Raw genomic sequence first — 18,927 nt, forward strand, 5'->3', positions numbered from 1 at the left:
GTATAAAATATGCTAATTTGCATGGATTGAACGTGGATCCATTTAATGTTCAAATGTTAGTAGGGAAGACTGTTGTACCTTTAGCATAGTGTACCTTTGAACATTTTTTGTTTTTTGCTACTATCTAGAGGACTCAAACTAAAGTAGATTGTAGGGAAAGCCACTAAGTAGATCTGGTTTGATGTATTGCAAAATGTGAGTTCTGTGGACGAAAGAATCTTTTTTAGTACCAAAAGTAAACATTTCGTTCATTGATATATGTTATCTATCATAAAACCCGATTGTATTTGTTACCATCCACTAAGTACAGTGTGTTCCGTATGATCTGGTGAGTAATAACATATTTTAATTTCCATTATTTATTCGAATCTCTAGTTTTGGTAGCCATATTTGTTTAAACGTGCACCCTCTTGTACCTTTGAACACAGAACATCATGTACCATGAAACATGTTCCAAGGTACATCATACTATTGGTTTTTGTCTTTCTTTTATTTTAAGATCATGTCACGAAGTAAGTCTGGAGTTAAGAGGCCCCCAATTGATCTGGATGCCTTGTAGAAAGCTGTTGAAGCAGTTATGGCTCCTCCAGGAAATAAAATCTAAATCAGAGAAGCCTGCTATAGTTTATGATTGCAAATACATATTAAGGCCGTGTCTCAAAGCTCAAGTCCATACTACACACTAGTGACTAGCAACTAGCTGACTTGTAAACTACACACTAGGGAGCTTTGGACATGTATGCTTGAATCATGGCCTTCTTCACAGACAATTTTTCTAAAAAACCATGACATCACAGTGCAGCACTAAATTAAGAAGGCAGTGTCCTAATGCAGTTTCATTACGACTTATGTGGAAAAGATATGAGCTTAATATATTACAATAATGTTTAATACATTGTACAGAAGGTACTAACAATGTCAGTGTTCAAAGTTAACGTCTTATTCTACATTATATTTACATTATTTCACTTCCAAAGCATTTTCAGATTTCATAACCCCAATTTCTGATGAGGTATTCATGTTTATTTAGTGAACAAGTCAACAATCAAGCAAGCATTTTCGTTTACTAGCTACTACGGACTTGATTGCTATGCACGATGTAGCTTTGGATCATAACTTCTGACGTCACATCCGGCTATTTAGTCAACAATCTAGTTCACTTCAGCTGAAAATGTAGCTTTGAGACACGGCTTAAATATGTTTGTCAGTTTTTACAACTATATTCCTACCTATAATACATGTGTTCCAACTTACAAGAGGATATGTTCCAAGGTACGTGAACCTGTTGTACCTTTGAACATATTACATTTTATTTTTTCCGTCCTTAACAGATGTGTAGATCAGGAAAATATATACACGAAGTTGTAAAGGAATCTTTAATAATTATTTAAAGTATTTTTTAATTTTAAAAATATCGTTTCCCAAAATTAAAAAAAATTAAATCTGAAAAGTGTTTAAAGGTACAACAGTCTCCCCTACTACTTTCTTGCTGTCAATTATTTAATCCTCTTAATATTTATTTCGCTATTATTATTCACTCTTTCTATTTGTGCTCACTTTCACTTTCTCACTACCAATTCCTTCCTCACTATTCTCACTTCCTGTAAATACTTTGCTCTTTTTCTACACATTTGATTATTCACTTCCTCTCCCATTATACTTCTCGGCCATTTGTTTTGTCTCATACCACACTTTAAATCAAGTAAACAAATTTGATTATTTAGGATGTAATTACTGTACATTATATGGCTAATAATGGGAGTTTACATATATGACTATCAACAATAATCTGAAATGACAAATAAAAATCGTAGATGATTAAAATGGCTACTAAAGTCCCGTCGCTCTAATTTCCGGCAGCCAATCGCGTTGCAGGGCGTCTTGTGATTCGCTGATGAAGATGTTATTCATTTCTTAAGGCTCGATAAATACTTAATATAATCGCCCGCCATTTTGGCTCTTTCGTTGGCGTTCGCAGAAAACACACGAAGACGTTATTTGCCGCTCAATTATTTTTTATTTATTTCACTAGGTTATTTTACGACGCTTTATCAACAGCTTAGGTTATTTAGCGTCTGAATGAGATGGTGATAATGCCGGTGAAATGAGTCCGGGGTCCAACACCGAAAGTTACCCAGCATTTGCTCATGATGGATTGAGGGAAAACCCCGGAAAAAACCTCAACCAGGTAACTTTCCCCGGCCGGGAATCGAACCCGGGCCACCTGGTTTCGCGGCTAGACTCACTAACCGTTACTCCACAGGAGTGGACCCACTCAATTATTTGCTGAATTGCAGTGGGTTTGATTTATTATCATAGGAGCTACGGCATGATAATGTTTAACGGTGTGGCAAATAGATTCCTCGTATGGTAGCTCGGCAACGAAAGAACAAAAATGGCGAACGATACTACCTACCTAGACTTTATAGAGCCTTCACTTCCTAAGACGTAAGAAAAGAGGAGGAGTCACGCCGGGATAACAACGTCGCGAAAATACAAATCAACAGCGGGCACAATGTGTTCTTTGGTATGCTAAATTTGAGTGTGTTTAAAGAGTTCAAAGGGAATTTCGACGTGAGTATTGTATGCTATCTAAATACGATTCCATAATGTTGTGGTATCGAAAATTTGTAGAATCAGGTTCTGTGTTTAAAAAAAAAAACACCAGGAGGTCGCAGGCGAAACCCAGTAATAGAAGCACCTATCTCTTGGCTTAGTCCCGAAACTCCCCAGATCTAATCTTTCCTGATTTCTTCGTGTGGGTTTTTGTTAAAGACATTGTCTATTCACAGAAACCCAGGAACATTTATGCACTGAGAGTAAAAATTACTCAAGCTTTTCAACAAATCACTCCTCTTATGTTACAACGTCCATGGACTTAAATTGCATCACCGTTATGAGTTGTGCAGGGTACGCAATGGGGGTCATGTTGAACTCTGAGGAATCTCCCATATTTCAGTGTTGTATGCACAAAGTTTCAACAAATGAAGTTCAGTAGTAAATGTTTTACGGTGTTTTTATTTTATCCATACCCAAACGGATCACCCTGTAGTTGCTCTATCAAATGAAGTGTCCAGCTGTCTTAGATATGACAATTAAGGAGCGGATTCCTATGTAATTAAATATTATTTTTGCGTGTGATAAAACACATTTAACAAAGTTAAAAATTCCGAACACGATGTTTCTCAAGTTTAAAACTCGAATTTTATTTCACATAAAAACACATATTTTCACAAAAAAAAATGTAAATACATATTTTCAGGAAATCTATTATAAACACATAAATCTTGGAGGTTTTTTCCTTAAATAATTTTTACAAGAATTTTTAAATATTTTAAAACTAAATCAATTATGTCACTCAGAAGTACGTTATCTTTTTAAGAATTCTTGGTTGCTTCGTGTTTCTAAGCGCTGTGTGGTGTATCCATGATCCATTTTCGTAATAGTATCGCCACAAATTCTGAGAACTGCTAGGCAGAATATCAGTGTTATTATTAGAAAATAAATTAACATGGATAAGGAGGAGAGATCTTGCAACACATAATTAGGAATGTTTATTGTTGCTGAAGATGATTCCACTCCACGCTTTGTTTGTGAAACACAACAGATAAGAGCTCGGGTATGAACATTATTTAATTTAAACAAATCTCTCGCCTCTCACTCATGACTATCAAGTAAGGCAATACATCTTGTTGTGATTCCCTGTTATCGGGCTTCGTCAATCGATATTCTTCAAGATATACTGAAAGATGGTTGTTTAAAAAACGATTTGGCTTTCCTATTAGCAAATCTAAGCTTTTTGTGTGACACCATAAAAAAACTCGAAACATCAAAAACCTGTTGTCTGAAACAGGGAGGTGCGTGCCGTGGAAATTAAACTAGACTCGCTACCAGGTTCAGAAGCACAAGTACTAAGGGACAAATTCCAGAATGTGTTTGGGAAAAACAGTGGATATAAAAAAATGTGTAAAGTTGCTCAAGTATCGGAGGGTGTGTCTGTAGGTGAAATTGACGGTGTTTGTGACATTCCTCTCTTTAAATATGCACGTCTGACATCCTGTGATGTGGAAATATCGTTTTCACAGTGTAAGTCGTTGTTCAGAGATAATCGGCATGCAATTGTGATGGAGAATTTGGAGATGACCTTTGTTGTTCACTGCAATTCTCGGCCAACTACTAGCACTCAAGTGTGGTTGGTGAGTACCTAGTAACATTTTTTTTCCAAGCTAAGTAAGGTATTTTTGTCATATTTAAAAGAAATATATATATATATATATATATATATATATTTATTTTTAGCAAATATTTTCATGCTTTTTAGCACATAAAAATAAATATATTTAAATTTTTTAGAACTTAAAAATCCACTCCCTAATAATAATAACAGGAGAAAACAGAAATTAAAAAAAAAAAACCTAAGCTGTCAATAACATAGAGTTTTTAAGAGGAGTTGCGGAGTATAAATGCTGACCATAATAGAAACGAAAAATGCCAGGAAAGAATTTTAAATATACAGTATAATATGAACTACAAAATTAAAGTAAACACAACGAAGTGGATAGCACGTCAAATGCAATGAAACGAAAAAAGTTACAATATTATTTCTAAAATTATGAAAACAGTAGGTAGAAAAGGTCGAACAATAAACCCCGACATGAAAAGGATATGTACTGTAGACTCATGTGTAATGCATGAAAATGTTCATGATTATCTTAGCTCTAGATATATGATATAATCAGAGGTCGAGTTGTAAAAGTAGGCGACATCAAAGCGGTTAAATGTCATAGGTTAACTAGAAAAAAAGGTAAAAGTAAGTTTGCTTGCAGCTGAAATGAGATTTCTTAGGTCAATAATAGAAATACCCAGGGGAGAAAAAGTAAACAATGAAGATATTGGAGAACAGCTTCATGTGGAAATTGTAAATAATAAAATATGCGACTACAGAAATAAGTGATTAGACTATACAGCCGCGGCGAAAATGCGACTCACGAGCACATTGTGGCTCGCAGTGCTTTTCTCTCGCTTCCTACCTACAACCTCACCCTCTCACTCACTGGAGTCAAACTCCGTTCTATTTGTATTTGTCTCGGACCTGCGAGTGGCGTATCGTCGCAATATCTCTCTCGAAACCATGTACCTCTATAAAAACGAAAGTTTCAAGTAGGATGGGAGGATGCATTCTTTTGCTTACAATATGATGAAAATATTAAATGTATGATTTGTTCACAAATATTACTAGGAAAACGGTTGTATAACATAAAACGGCATTATAAGTTACTACATGTTACTGATGAAACATTAAAAGGTTAAGTGTTATTATTATTATTATTATTATTATTATTATTATTATTATTATTATTATTATTATTATCATCATTATCATCTCTGTACGTCGATTCTTTTACAGCAGATGTACGAATAACGCGGTTAGATTTTCAATTTAAACTCACAGATTTACAATGTGATGTTAAATGAAAGCTAGATGTAAGGACTTGACAGATATTGAACTTTTCAAATCTTTGGAAAAAAATAAATATTTGAAGCTTCGTTCTTTCGCTTGCTCTGTTGAAGCCATGTTCGCTGTAACTTACGTTTGTGAAAAATTATTTTCAACAATGAAAATAGTAAAAATCAAATTTAGATCACGACTGACAGACAAATACCTTCGTGATCAACTACGATTGGCAGTAAGTGACATAATTCCTGATTTTGAAACTCTGTCGCAGGGACATTCTGAAGACAGTTAATTTTAGGTTGTGATAATGTGTCTTATGTTTTCTTGTTCATTTCTATCTTCCTTACACGTCCTAAACATTAACTTCCCCTTCGGTTGTCCGCCTCCCTCCATAGGTGCTACGCACGTTGCAGCTTACACAGTGGCTCGGCGCACCATGGCCTTTTCGCCACGGCTGGACTATGTACAGGTATGGGTAAGAACAGACTCTCTAAAAGAGTAATAAAATGCAAACCTTCTGGTGAACGGAGCATAGACTGATCCGAGAAGAGATCAAAGAATCAAATATAAAGGAGTCACAACAGGTTGAAAGCCTACTGCTTGTTACAGATGAAAGAGGGGAGTAAGTTACCATACATGATATGAATACAAAAACAGAGAACTAGGGTAGGCCTACAAGTTTGGAAAAACAAAAAGAAGGGCGGGATAAACCAGAACCATAAGATGGCAGTAAATGGATAATAATGATGATGATGATGATGATGATGATGATAATAATAATAATAATAATAATAATAATAATAATAATTCTTTATTTATACTGGCAGAGTTAAGGCCATAGGGCCTTCTCTTACACTCTACCAGGTCACAAAGTATACAAGCAGTTAAAATTTAACAAAAAGTTAAAGAACAGAATACTAACATATTGCAAAAGAAAATAAATAATAATAATAATAATAATAATAATAATAATATTAATAATAATAATATAATAAAAACGATTAGGGAAAACACGGAAATTCTACTTGAAGCAAGTAAATCGATAGGGTTGGAAGTAATCCCGAAAAGACTAAGTATATGATTATGTCTCGTGACCAGAATATTGTACGAAATGGAAATATATAAATTTGAGATTTATCCTTCGAAGAGGTGGAAAAATTCAAATATCTTGGAGCAACAGTAACAAATATAAATGACAGTCGGGAGGAAATTAAACACAGAATGGGAAATACCTGTTATTATTCTGTTGAGAAGCTTTTCTCAACCAGTCTGCTGTCGAAAAATCTGAAAGTTAGAATATGTTGTTCTGTATGGTTGTGAAACTTGGACTCTCACTTTGAGAGAGGAACAGAGACTAAGGGTGTTTGAGAATAAGGTTCTTAGGAAAATATTTGGAGCTAAGAGGGATGAAGTTACAGGAGAATGGAGAAAGTTACACAACAAAGAGCTGCACGCATTGTATTCTTCACCTGATATAATTAGGAACATTAAATCCAGGCGTTGGAGATGGGCAGGGCATGTAGCACGTATGGACAAATCCAGAAATGCATATAAAGTGTTAGTTGGGAGGCCGGCGGGAAAAAGACCTTTGGTGAGGCCGAGACGTAGATGGGAGGATAATATTAAAATGGATGTGAGGGATGTGGGATATGATGATAGAGAATGGATTAATCTTGCACAGGATAGGGACCGATGGCGGGCTTATGTCAGGGCGGCAATGAACCTCCGGGTTCCTTAAATGCCAGTAAGTAAGTAATCTGACTATACCTTTGGATAATCGATTGAGAACCGGAAACAGTGTTTGCTACCCCCTCCACGACCGGAGTGTGTTGACACTAGTGTAAAATACAATACAAATCACTTTACCACGTATAGGAGGGAAGAAAAGTAGAGCATTCATTTACGTAAACTAGGAACTATTACGATTTGGAATTTGATCATCTTCGTTAGTTTTTTATTTAATCAAAATAGAGTTCTGTATTAAGAGTAAGTGCTTTTACTTACTAAGTGAACTATCCAAGCGGGCGTATTTATTATGCAATGGTTAGTCTACTGTCTAGAGTACATTAGCTCTAGAGTACAACCGACGCTGTAAAACACCTCGACATTTCCCCTGTTAAAGTAAGTACAGTGCATATCCCTTTCAGTTCTTCAGTAAAAAATCTTGGCATTCACATGGATAATAATCTCAACTGGGACATGCAAATCACAGAAACCTGCAGAAAAGTATATTCTATTATCCATGTGCTAAAAAGGATAAATGTTCATCTCCCCTCTTGCTTAAAAAAGTCCCTTGTGCAGACACTTGCATTTCCCTATTTCGACTATGCGGACATTTTACTGACTGACCTCTCCAGCGACAACAAAATGAAACTTCAACGTGCTCATAATTTGTGTGTACGTTTTGTAAGCAATGTTCGTAAATATGATCATATTACCCCATCCCTGGAAGCAATAGGTTGGCTTAAACTAGATAAGAAAAGAAATTTACATTCACTTCTCTTTCTCTTCGAAATCTTGAACTCTTCTATTCCTTCGTACCTGTCGTCTCGCTTCACTTACCTTTCTTCCCACCATAATCTGAACATACGCTCTCGTCATGAAACAATACTAACAATACCATCCCATCGCACCTCCTCATACTCATCTTCTTTCACAATAGCCCTGCCAAGACTCTGGAATTCGCTACCTGCTAGCATCAGGGACTGTCGAAATAAAATTGAATTCAAACGCAAACTTACTAGGCACTTGGTCAGTAATTGATTACTTGTAAATAGTTTCTTTAATCTATGACAAAATATTTCAATATTCAGTAATTTTATCACTATACAATTTTGTTATTCTAGATTTAATTTGTAATTCAGTAAATATAAAATATTCTTTGTTTCTCTATGATAAATTATCTAGCTTTAATTATTCAGGTAATCTTTTCGTACTTTGATTTTATTGTAATTGTAAATTTAATACTAATTGTAATATTATTTGTAATTGCAATTGTAAATTTAATACTAACTTAATTGTAATTTTATTGTTGATATTGTAGTTGGAACCTCCTGGTAGAGGGGCAGAGAAGGCCTGACGGCCTTATCTCTACCAGGTTAAATAAATAAATACTAATACTAATAGTAATACATTAGCATACAATATTTACAGTGCATTTAAATTTAAAAAATAATCAAAATATGGATATCTAAACAAATTATTGAAAATGGTGGTCGTTAATTTCGACAGACTTCAGTTCTTTTGTGCATTATTTAAGAACAAATTACACTTCAAAATGAAAATAAAAAAAAAACAAAAGAATAAAGAGAGAGAATGCTGCCCCACGGGAAATTGCCCCCTAGGCACTGAACAGATGTGATCTTTTTACATTTTCCGTGGGTAGAATTGTTATGCAAAGTATGTTTATGCACGTATAAATATATAGGCCTTCTTCTGTCGGCGTTTAATGGAGAGAAAACAAATTTCCTCTTCAATAACACAATTAAATTTACTTTAATTAGGAGTTGATAAAAATATATACAATACAGCTTGGCAAAACATACAGTTTTTTTCCCTCCCGTCTGCAAAAGTTTGAGCAACTGCCATAGCAAAATAGTAATTATTATCAGCCTGCCATCCGATATCGGTTGTGCACACTTTCTATGCAGACGTTAATAAAATGAGCGTTGAAATGGAATGGAATTTATGGGAGAGGACACTATCGTCCTGTTACGACCTATTGCGCTAACCCTCAAGCTAGGCATATTCCCAAAACCACACCGGCTGACTACACTAAGGTTCGCTGCGTACCCAGGTTTCGAGCAGATAATTCCTCTCGTCCCTAGGCCAGCCTCCTCCGTGCGTCGCCAGCCGGCGATCGGGGAATGCTATGGAATGATGACGAAATTGGGAAATGGCGACGGAATGATGTAGATTCCTAATATGGGAAAAACGCTGTTTACTACCCCCTTCTACGACTGGAGTTCGATGTTACTGGCGTAATATATAAACTAATCCCTTTACTAGGTATAGGAGGGAAGAAAAGTACTTCATCCATTTACGTAAACTAGGAAATATGGCGCTTTTGAGTTTGATCATTTTCATTAGGTTTTTCTTTAATCAAAAAACAGTACAGTATTAACAATGAGCGTTTTTATTCACGAACTGAGCTATCCATGTGGACGTATTCATTATGCAGTGTATATTATACTGTCTACAGCACATTAGTGTACAATTTAGAGAATGAAGTTAAAATGAAAAATAATCATAATATGGATATTTAAACACATTTTTTAAAATGGTGGCCGTTCATTTCGATACAGGCTGCAGTTCTAATGTGCATATTATCGCACTATAGACTATTTTACCTAATTCCATTTACTAGTTTCGTCCTTCGTACTAGTAATTCATGTTGAAATAATTCTGTACCTACTCTATAAAAGAGTACCTTCACTTCTGCAAGATCCGAAAAGATAAAATTACTCAGAATACTATCTACTGTCCGTCCAAGTGGTTATGTCGTAGGGTCGTAGAAAGGGACGAAATCACGTGGCAGTTAATTACTCAACGAGGTCCTTTTATTTAAGTTATTTTAAACACTTGTATAATATTACGTAGACGTCCTATTCCTAACAAAAATTAATGTTCTCAGAAAAGAGCTAAGACAGCCCAGCCACTAGTTGGCGAATGAAAGCAGGTGGGGGAAACCGGGATACGACGTAGGCAAATGGACGACAATGTGCGAAAATGATTCAATATTGAAAGCTCTTTCGTCACTGAAAAACGCGAACATATTTTTGGAACGTACTGTTTACTATGACCGTAAGGCTACTATGACACTATATGCGGTCTTGGATCTGTGTGGAGGACGGTTGAACTTCATTAGTAGAAGGGGTGGAAATGAAGTACATTAAAAAACTCAGGTACAATAAAAATTGAAGTAAAAGTAAAATGATGTCCCTGTACAAATTATTCCTTTCATTGTAACTTGTTAAAATCAATATTATTAGCCAATTGAACGAAGATGTATGTATGTATGTATGTATCTATGTATGTATGTATTTTATTTTTATTTTAGTATGTTATTTTACGACGCTTTATCAACATCTTTGGTTATTTAGCGTCTGAATGAGATGGAGGAGATAATGCCGGTGAAATAAGTCCGGGATCCAGCACCGAAAATTACCTAGCATTTGCTCATATTGGGTTGAGGGAAAACCCCCGAAAAAACCTCAACCAGGTAACTTGCCCCGACCGGGAATCGAACGCGGGCCACCTGGTTTCGCGGCCAGACGCGCTGACCGTTACTCCACAGATGTGAAATGTATGTATGTATGTATGTATGTATGTATGTATGTATGTATGTATGTATGTATGTATGTATGTATGTATGTATGCATGTATGTGAGTAAATTCGAGAAACTTGTAGGCCTGTAAAAAAAAGTTTGGTTTTAATATACGTAGACTTTTCTTTTACTTATAATTTATTTGAGACCGTATTTGTCTTAATCATATCCTTTTAAGGTATATGTACACCCACAAAACGCAAAAAATGATTAAAAATTAGGATTTTCAAAATATAACTATTTTAATAGAGAATTTTCGATTTATGCGTTATGGTTTTTCAGATAAGTCCCATTTTCCAAAATGCTGCGTCATCAGCCACGGTCACTTACTTTTGGAGTGATCTTCGTAGCAGTCAATCCCATCGTCCAGCATTGCTTGTAAAATAAACTTCTTTCTAGTCCCGAAATAGATGCACAGATATCTGGGCATGATCATTAGATTGAAAAAACTTTTTTACATAATGAAGTAATTTATAATCTTTTACTGTTAGTCATAAAACTACAAATGTATGTGTCAATGATGTTGTACGTCATTTTAATAAGTGTCCAAAAGTAGAAATTAAAATTTTGAGAAGGATGGGCATAAACCTTGGGACAAACACCATCGCAGGATTTGTTGCATCAATGGAAACAGGGACAAAAATGCCAAAAATACATTAAACACCTGAAGTTAAAACAAGGCAGAAAGAAGCTGAAACAGGACCGACATGAAGCTGCTTAAGGGGTGACATATGATGATGCAGTCTTCTAGGCTCTGAAAGTTTGTGACTCATTTCCTGTAAATAGTAATTTTAGAATATTTAATTCTTTTAAACATGATATCTCAGTCAAATATGGTGGTACCAAGAAGATATTGGTATCATTTTGAAGCTTGAAATGTCCCCCAGTGCCTGGCAATGAGTAAAATAACATTAATGTAGTTAATAATTATCTATGGATTTTTTACATGATTTATGCAACATAAAATATTATTGTAAGTTACATATATGGTAATATTTCATTAATGTAAATAAAAATAAAAAAAATAGCTCTATGTCAGGCACTAAAGAATAGTTTTAGCTATAAAACAGTGAAAAAACAGTGGCTCTATCTTAAAAACTGCATGAGCTATCATGTTTCAAGTTGCACGTCAAAATTAAAAACAAAATAATTTTTAAAAACAATTTAGACATCATTTCAAGGGATCTGTTCACTTCATCCTCTTTCTGGTACCATTCTAAATTGTATAAAAATGTTACAGAGCAAAATTATACAAAACAAAATTTTTTGTATGTAAAGGTGTACATACACCTTAAGACCTAGTGCATTGGTTTGTTGCAGTTGTTCGCCTACTTTTCTACGTTTGATTGTTACGAACTGCATTGAAATATGTGCCTCTATTCAAGCATTGAGAATACGTCTCACGAGGGAAGTTACCATGCTTGGGAATCCATAGAAATGGCATCACTGTCAGACGCAGTTCCCTACAGTATCTGTCACTCAGCTAAACCGGAGTCCAGATACCGTGATTCGAGATTTCTGTCCCCGTGTACCGTGGCCTACCCCACTACAACCGCAGCAGCCATGTATTATTCAAATAGCTGCATTATGCAAGTCTATCGACACAAGAGCAAGCGAAGAGGTCACGGAGTGGGCAGTTGCATACTCCCTGACAATTATTTGGAAGTTTTGTCTGCGATGCGCAAAATCAGAATCACACATGAAAGAAAAGATTCCTTTCAGTTATAAGGCCTTTTCTCTGCCATAGTTTTGTAAATATATAGGCTATACTAGTGGCTTGTGCAGCAAATACTGCTGCAAACTAAGTTCGTTAGACGTTCAAATAAAAATTTTTCAGATTTATTTTCAATGAAGAATACTTGTCTTTTTGATAGTTATTTGCTTCCATAATAATGAAACATACTCCCTCTGAATGGATTTTTTTAGGCCAAATACTTTTTCTTGAACCTATCCAACTTCAGTTTTTGAGTTTCAACGCGAAAACGCAAGTATCAATGCCAGGACGATAGCAGTAGCTATTTCAGGTCATTGTGGATTTTAGGCAAAAGTTAAAAAAAAAGTCAGGTTTGCTAAGCTTTCGAACAATAGCATTTTCGTATAGCTGCTGCATGTAGAACTTGAAATGTAGAGCCTAAAATCATTTTATTCTACTAAGAGATCCTACTGAAATTATCTGGAGACTACAAAATTTTCTAGGCCTCTTATTTTATCAGTAAGTAATACCTTTTGATCTTTCCTTAGGAGCTGTAATTTTTGCGCTCTCTCGAGCCAATATCAATATCTACACTACACCGCCATTAAGTATATGAAAATGACCCAACCCCACTGGGTTGATAAGTATAAACATATTTGATGTTTAATAACAATATTATTATCTTACTTAAGTTTTGTAGTTATATATAGTAGCCACTCAGTAATAGAAATGAAGATCTAAATTAAGATATTCTCTACATTTACTTACATAACCACAAAACGTTTCACTTTCATGTCATCAATATGGCATCAATATTATGTACAATTAATGAAAAAATAGATGCATCATGATATTAACTATAATAATATTTGAATTTCTACTGGTAATAATGTCATCAAACCACCTCCTAGATTTGAATATCCAATACACAGCTGTACTCAGAAAATTATACACTGCAGAATCAGTTTTTAATAACAAATTGAATTGAGCTCTAAATATGTCTGCAATCCTGCAGGTCATGGCCTTCGTGTAATAACCTATTGTTTATTGTAGTGTGTGTTTTGTTCTGAAATTCAATCAAGTCGGCCGTGATTGAATAAAATAATTCTCAAAACTGACAACGGATGGATTTTGGAAAATAGGAAAATTATGTAGGAAAATTGACATTTCACTGAAAACTACTACTTTTCCGAAAAACTTTGGATGCCAGGCATGAAAATGAGGGGTCACTCATTAAAATCCGTTCAGCCGTTTTCCCGTAATTTCCATTACCAGTTCAAATTATATATATCTTTTTCCTTCCTTTCCCCTTTTTTTTCTCTTTATTATCATAGTAGTGCTACTTATAATTAGGTTTTCTCCGGAGCAGTTGTTTGCGCGCTTTCAATCGGAGACCTCCGGTTACCTCCGATTGATGCCGCGCAGGTTGTATATGTGCTGTGGCGCAGACATACACTTTCCGCTGAGCATTCCTTTAATCGGATCAGGTAGTGATTCGAGTCCGCTGACGTCCGCGTATCTTTTAAAATAAGTTGTAATTTGTTGTTGTTTAATCTCTCTTTTATGTTAATCTCTCTCTCTTTCTTCGGCTCTTTTTTTGTGTCGCTTAAAGTGCTGCGTTAGCTGACAGATTTTTTTTTTCTAGTTTTGAAATTCATAGTATATGTGGAAAGCCGTATTAGTTTTATGTCATTGATCAAATTAATAACATTAAATCTAACTGCAAAACTAACGCAGAAGTAAAGCTTTTCAGTAGCTAATGTAAACATTTATACTTTAATTCTCCTAGAAACTCTCGTTTAATCGCAAACAGTGTTCGTCAATTATTATTCTAATCGGTTTAGTTTAACGTAAAATGTATTAAGGAAGCGTCAGAATGGAACAAAAGAAACATGGGCTATCAATGGGATAAAGTTTACTGTCCAACATAATTTATTCAGGTTCTTCACCGGACAGGATTGTGATTATTGTGTTAAAGGGTGTCAGTATTTGAACTGCCTCTTCTAAAACGCGCCACTCTTTCTCTGTAATAAAATATAAGCGGATATCAACTTAAGGATAATTGTAATTATATTATTACCACATGTTTCTTTAGTTTCATTCAGAAACTCAATATTTTAACCCAAACAGTAAAACATAACTCAAGTTGTCTAAACAGTAAAATATAAATCAAGTCGTCTTTTAAATATTTCATATGTTTTTTATTGCCTCGAAAGTTGTTTTAGAGAAATTTCAAGATTTTTCCTATACTGTGGGTCTTTGGGAACAATAGCACTAAAACAATTTAAAAAGAAATCGTATCAAACGTTTTGCGTAATTGTTTTCATCAAGTTCGCGATTGTGCGATCGCTTCAAATGGTCTAACAAATTCGAAGTTCCACCACCCTTAGAGTAAATTCGCCCACAAAGTTTACAGTGTGCTACTTTATTATTACCTTCAACTAAATTAAAGAATTTCCATGCGACGGATATCCGATTTGGTGCCATTTTATTCCACTCACAACTACCGTCAGTCCGTACGCGCCGGTTGTCCTTGAGCTAACTATCGCTTCGCTCCGAACCACCGCATTCCTCCGTATGCCCCCTCTTCCACCTACGGTAGTACCGGAGATCACCGGTGGAGAGCTTTATTCGTAATCTCCGATTCCTCCGCGGTAGTAGTCACTCCGATGAGCAGCACTGTATCATTGCCTTTTTATCGTGAATTTTATTTAATTTTCGTATTTATTTTCTTTTTAATTATTATTTTATTACATTCCATTTTGATATATTCTTCCTTACGTTTTCCCATATTAACCATTTGTACTAAATGAGTTGCTTTCATTATATTCCAATGTATTTTACTTTTTTTTGTATTATGGTATTATTTTCATGTTGTTTAGTACCGATTTTATTATGCTATTATTATTATTATTATTATTATTATTATTTGTTTTTGTAATATTTTAGTATTCTGGTCTTTAACTTTTTGTTAAATTTTAACTTCTTGTATACTTTGTGACCTGGTAGAGTGTAAGAGAAGGTCCTATGGCCTTAATTCTGCCAGTATAAATAAAGAATTATTATTATTATTATTATTATTATTATTATTATTATTATTATTATTTGTTTTTGTAATATTTTAGTATTCTGGTCTTTAACTTTTTGTTAAATTTTAACTTCTTGTATACTTTGTGACCTGGTAGAGTGTAAGAGAAGGCCTTATGGCCTTAATTCTGCCAGTATAAATAAAGAATTATTATTATTATTATTATTATTATTATTATTATTATTATTATTATTATTATTATTTGTTTTTGTAATATTTTAGTATTTTGGTCTTTAACTTTTTGTTAAATTTTAACTTCTTGTATACTTTGTGACCTGGTAGAGTGTAAGAGAAGGCCCTATGGCCTTAATTCTGCCAGTATAAATAAAGAATTATTATTATTATTATTATTATTATTATTATTATTATTATTATTATTATTATTATTATTATTAAAAGCTCGTATTAATGATGTATTATTTTTCTTCAGTTCAAGTGGTTACAGCTCCTACTCAGAACAGTACAAGTGGATTTTCTCATGGAAAACTTTGATAGAGGAATGGAGTAAGTAGGCTATTTTTTAATGTAGATAGAGGAAACGGAAGTAACAACAAATGTCTCCTCTAACATAGAGTTTTTCTATACTAATGTCACAAAAGGTATGAGATTTGCCGATAAATTCACGATCAAAGCAAGTGTATTTATTTGAGAAATCTCAGACCTGGAGTGACATTTATTAGGACTATTTCGTAAATAAAATAAACATGTAAAAATACATCCCCAAAAATTCTCTCACTAAATGCTAATAATTGTATATATTATTTATGAATACTTAACCTATTCAGACTTTGTGAAGTGGAAATAGATTAATAACGATTATTGCAATAAAGAAATTGAATGTTATTCAGTAATTCCAATTGAGAAAAACGAAATACAGGTTTCAATAAAAATATTATACTATAACAGGAATACGTTTTCATTATCTGCTGAAATCATAATTTAATTTAAACAATTTATAGTATAATTACAAATAACCTGATTAATACATTAATTAAAACAACAATTGTTATGAAGGAGTGTCATTTTCTTGGTAGACTCGTTATATCAATACACTTCGGACAATGTGATTGCTAGCCACTACTAAAAACATTAAAGTAAAATGATCTGAGAAAAAATGTAATGTTATATTTCTCAGGACATGGAAGGGCAAATATTAAACAATTTTCTCTTGGATCAACAAATAATGAATTAAACATACTATAGTGGGATTGGAAATAAATAAAGGAAAAACGAAATATATATTAGTTAATGACAAAAAGAAACACACAAATGAAGTTTTTTGCTAAAAACAGACGATAAAAAATTTGAGAAAGTAGATAGTTTCCTATACTTAGGATCCTTAATGAATAATACTAATGATATTAAAGAAGAAATAAATAGAAGAACACAGAGTGCGAATAGATGTTGGGCTATTCCATATGAAATCGATCAGTAAAAAAACCTCGCATTTTTTATACTCCAATTTTTCCCTATTTATACAAGGTGCTGAGGAGAGTGCATTTTAAAAAATATACACTCCAATGTCAAACGGTTTGCGTACTATTGAGCGACAAATTTAGCTTATTTTGTAAAAACAAGCCTCTTTCAGCGCCCAGAACTCTGGAACCATTTACTGCAGAATATAGAACGAGAGCTCATTTTGAAGCTGACATTTGGTAGGTTATGTTAAGAAGTAATCCTTATTTTTATTGTACACAGAGAGACAGATAATCTGATTTTACTTACTTTTAGACTTTTTGACAATTTGTAAACATGTAAAAATTATTGAGACAAAACCTTGCATTATTAAGAGGTATTCGGCATTGTTTGCTTAGTGGCTCGGAAATAAGTTTCGAGGGTATTAAATAAATTATTTTCACACGCCTGGAATTGAACGGCGCAGTACCGCACGCACTGGCCGAGAGCTGAAGATAAGCGAGCGTTGGGCGTCATTATACTCCTGTGTTTATGAAAACTTGTTATAAAGCTAGCCCAGCTATGCGCTACTAGACGAAACATCATGTGTTTGTCTCCTGGCCTTGCCTGTCTCGGCTAGCTCCCGTTTCACAGTCAGCTGGTTAGTTCACGCGCGTACTATTTATTTTCTTTATTTGATATTTTCAATATTTTCTTATCAACATACCATCAGTAAAAAAATGTGTGTTTATTTGTACTTTCAAAGCGGAATCTAGCTATATATTTTAAAAATATTTTTTCGGTGGCAAAGCCGTCTTAATGAGGAAAAATCTAAATTTCTCCATTTCCATAAAAAGTAAGAAAATCTGTTTATATGTCAATATAAACTTTAATTTCTCAGCATCAAAATAAACCATGATTTTGATCATTGGGTGAAAGGGTTTCGGAGCTACAACAGTTTAAAGTTGCTAATTTTATGTAAAAATACGATAAATTTAAATATTTTTAATTTAAAAAATATGAAGTTCTGATGCCTCATACTTTGCACAAAGTATTGTATCACAGTTGTCTACGGACAGAAAAAGTTTCATTGTATTAAGAAATTGCAAGGTCAATTTTCTCTATATATCGGTCGATTTGAGATGGAATTACTTTACGCTACTAAAGTATTTCAAATCGAAAATACTCACAAGAAAAACGAAGGTAAGGCTCTATAAGACATTAATAAAACCTGTACTGACATAGGAGCAGAGACATGGGTATTCTCTGTGAGCAAGTATGAAAGGAAGATTCTGAGGAAGATTTATGGAGCGACCAATGAAACCAGAGAGTGGCGAATAAGATACAACAGAGAACTCTCAGACATTATTACGAATATTAGATTAGATGTGCTGGACATGTTCAGAGGAAGAATAGAGGGGATATGATGATGAGGATAATGGAAAACAGAGTGGAGAATAGAGAAATGTTCGGAGACCGAGACTGAAATGGGTGGATGGGGTCGAGGAGGATGTGAAATGATTGGGGATCAGAAATTGATGGCAGATCGCCAGAGATAGGGACGCCTGGAAATCAGTTTTGAGGGAGGCTGTGGCCCGCTTGGCTGATGATGATGATGATGATGATGATGATGATGATGATGATGATGACGATGATGATGATGATGATGATGATGAAGATACTACAGTAATCTTTTCGAAGGGAGTTTGAAAGAAGCAATATTTTCCTTCACGACAACGCCCGTCCTCACTACGCAAGTCCACGGTTGGGACTTGACGCGTAATTAACTTAATGAATATAATACACGTAACAAACCTATAAAAATAACTTTTAACCTTTCTGCGCTTTACATTTTATATCATACATGGGCACAATTTTCGGTTACGTGAGGCACTCGATTTGAAATAGTTTGTTTACTAGGAGAGGAGACTGCAGAGTAGGGTGAGAAATATAAACTGCTGTGACCTGC

This window comes from Periplaneta americana, chromosome 13 (genome assembly GCF_040183065.1).
Source record: "Periplaneta americana isolate PAMFEO1 chromosome 13, P.americana_PAMFEO1_priV1, whole genome shotgun sequence".
Lineage (NCBI taxonomy): Eukaryota > Metazoa > Arthropoda > Insecta > Blattodea > Blattidae > Periplaneta > Periplaneta americana.